The sequence below is a fragment of the Penicillium daleae genome, assembly GCF_028827525.1.
Source record: "Penicillium daleae strain IBT 16125 chromosome Unknown utg000011c_segment0_segment0, whole genome shotgun sequence".
NCBI classification, from domain to species: domain Eukaryota; kingdom Fungi; phylum Ascomycota; class Eurotiomycetes; order Eurotiales; family Aspergillaceae; genus Penicillium; species Penicillium daleae.
In genome coordinates this window covers 37,501-40,687 of record NW_026623159.1, presented here as the reverse complement: position 1 = coordinate 40,687, position 3,187 = coordinate 37,501, and positions in this window count along the sequence as shown.

Sequence of the window (3,187 nt, the reverse complement as noted above, 5' to 3'; positions counted from 1 at the left end):
ACTCGGTAATGATCCTTCCGCAGGTTCACCTACGGAAACCTTGTTACGACTTTTACTTCCTCTAAATGACCGAGTTTGACCAACTTTCCGGCTCTGGGGGTCGTTGCCAACCCTCCTGAGCCAGTCCGAAGGCCTCACTGAGCCATTCAATCGGTAGTAGCGACGGGCGGTGTGTACAAAGGGCAGGGACGTAATCGGCACGAGCTGATGACTCGTGCCTACTAGGCATTCCTCGTTGAAGAGCAATAATTGCAATGCTCTATCCCCAGCACGACAGGGTTTAACAAGATTACCCAGACCTCTCGGCCAAGGTGATGTACTCGCTGGCCCTGTCAGTGTAGCGCGCGTGCGGCCCAGAACATCTAAGGGCATCACAGACCTGTTATTGCCGCGCACTTCCATCGGCTTGAGCCGATAGTCCCCTTAAGAAGCCAGCGGCCCGCAAATGCGGACCGGGCTATTTAAGGGCCGAGGTCTCGTTCGTTATCGCAATTAAGCAGACAAATCACTCCACCAACTAAGAACGGCCATGCACCACCATCCAAAAGATCAAGAAAGAGCTCTCAATCTGTCAATCCTTATTTTGTCTGGACCTGGTGAGTTTCCCCGTGTTGAGTCAAATTAAGCCGCAGGCTCCACGCCTTGTGGTGCCCTTCCGTCAATTTCTTTAAGTTTCAGCCTTGCGACCATACTCCCCCCAGAACCCAAAAACTTTGATTTCTCGTAAGGTGCCGAACGGGTCATCATAGAATCCCGTCCGATCCCTAGTCGGCATAGTTTATGGTTAAGACTACGACGGTATCTGATCGTCTTCGATCCCCTAACTTTCGTTCCCTGATTAATGAAAACATCCTTGGCGAATGCTTTCGCAGTAGTTAGTCTTCAGCAAATCCAAGAATTTCACCTCTGACAGCTGAATACTGACGCCCCCGACTATCCCTATTAATCATTACGGCGGTCCTAGAAACCAACAAAATAGAACCGCACGTCCTATTCTATTATTCCATGCTAATGTATTCGAGCAAAGGCCTGCTTTGAACACTCTAATTTTTTCACAGTAAAAGTCCTGGTTCCCCCCACAGCCAGTGAAGGCCATGAGGTTCCCCAGAAGGAAAGGTCCAGCCGGACCAGTACTCGCGGTGAGGCGGACCGGCCAGCCAGACCCAAGGTTCAACTACGAGCTTTTTAACTGCAACAACTTTAATATACGCTATTGGAGCTGGAATTACCGCGGCTGCTGGCACCAGACTTGCCCTCCAATTGTTCCTCGTTAAGGGATTTAAATTGTTCTCATTCCAATTACGAGACCCAAAAGAGCCCCGTATCAGTATTTATTGTCACTACCTCCCCGTATCGGGATTGGGTAATTTGCGCGCCTGCTGCCTTCCTTGGATGTGGTAGCCGTTTCTCAGGCTCCCTCTCCGGAATCGAACCCTAATTCCCCGTTACCCGTTGCCACCATGGTAGGCCACTATCCTACCATCGAAAGTTGATAGGGCAGAAATTTGAATGAACCATCGCCGGCGCAAGGCCATGCGATTCGTTAAGTTATTATGATTCACCAAGGAGCCCCGAAGGGCGTTGGTTTTTTATCTAATAAATACACCCCTTCCTGAAGTCGGGGTTTTTAGCATGTATTAGCTCTAGAATTACCACAGGTATCCATGTAGTAAGGTACTATCAAATAAACGATAACTGATTTAATGAGCCATTCGCAGTTTCACAGTATAAAGTGCTTATACTTAGACATGCATGGCTTAATCTTTGAGACAAGCATATGACTACTGGCAGAATCAACCAGATAACTTCACTGGCGGGCGATCCCCCGGGGCCGGCCGGGCGATGCCGGCGCGACTCGGGGGGGGGGCCCACGCCCCCGGAGGGGCAGAGTTTAGTTAAACGGAAGGGGCGCACGGGGCGCCCGACCGGCGCGACCCCGCCCGGCGTACCGGGAGGGCGCGAGCGGCCATCAAATTGCCCCCTCTAGGCTCCTCAGCGCCGGTCCGCACGCAGAGGATTCCGCCCACCGCCCGGACGGGCAGGGACGGGCTGCGGCATACGGCCCTCGGAAGGGGGGCCCGACCCCCGCGTGACCGCCGGCGAACGGCGTATGGCGCAGGGCGGCTTCCCCCGGGATACTACCAAAGGACGGGTCTGCTGGCCAGCGGCCAAGAGTCCACAGGCTTCGGCATTGCCGGGGATCCAGGGATCCCAGGGCTTCAGAGGCCACGGTGCCCCCCGGAAGGGACGGTACGTGGCGTGAACCCACCCCCGGTGCTGAGGAAAAAGACCCAGCACCCGGCGAGGTTGACGGCAGAGTATGGAAGAATGTGTGAGGAGAGGCGGGCGGAACCACCTCTTCTTACACATACTCTCCGACCCCATTTGGGTGGGGAAATGCCCAGCAAGCCTTAAAGTGTACAAAAAGTTTTCCTGGGGCACTCCTTAACTATGTAAGTGGTCCGTGCACGGGTTTTTTCCCATACAAAGTGGGCCACCTTTTTGGGCCGGAAACGCCATTTAGGGGACTTGGTGGAAATTCGGCCGATTTCACGTGACCACCCACCCAACCCATCCGCCACGCCCGCCACGCCCGCCACGGCGTCGTGCGCGCGTCCGCCGCGCGCTGGCTGGCACGCATGCGATGGCCTGCCACTGTCAGAAAACGCCCGGGGGCAGAGGGCTGGCGGGGGCCCCGGGAGGGGGGTCGAGAGTTTGGGCCCACCGCCAACTGGCCAGTTTGGGTATGTCGAAAAATTTGGGTATGTCGAAAGATTTGGGTGTGTCGAAAGATTTGGGTGTGTCGAAAAATTCGGGTGTGTCGAAAAATGGCCCCCGCGCCCCCCAGCGCCCCCCCGTCCTGGCACCTTCTCCCCCTCCTGGGGCGCCCCCGGCCCGGCCTGTAGGCGTCTGAGGCCCGGTCAGGACCCTTCGGGGTCGATATATATCTTCGGTGGGGAGGGTGGTGGTGAGGACCCCAGGCATCCCCCCCCTCTCTCCCAGGATATATATCCGTCCCCATGGTCGGCCCCCGCTATATCTCGACCCTGCCGCCGCCCTGTGGCCCTGTCTGCCCCTCCCCGGCCACTGGCCAACGCCCGTGATACGGACCGGGCGCCCGGGCACGCCGCGGCCCGGGGGGCGGCTTCCCCGTCTCGGGGCTCGCACCAACTGGTCAGTTTAGGGT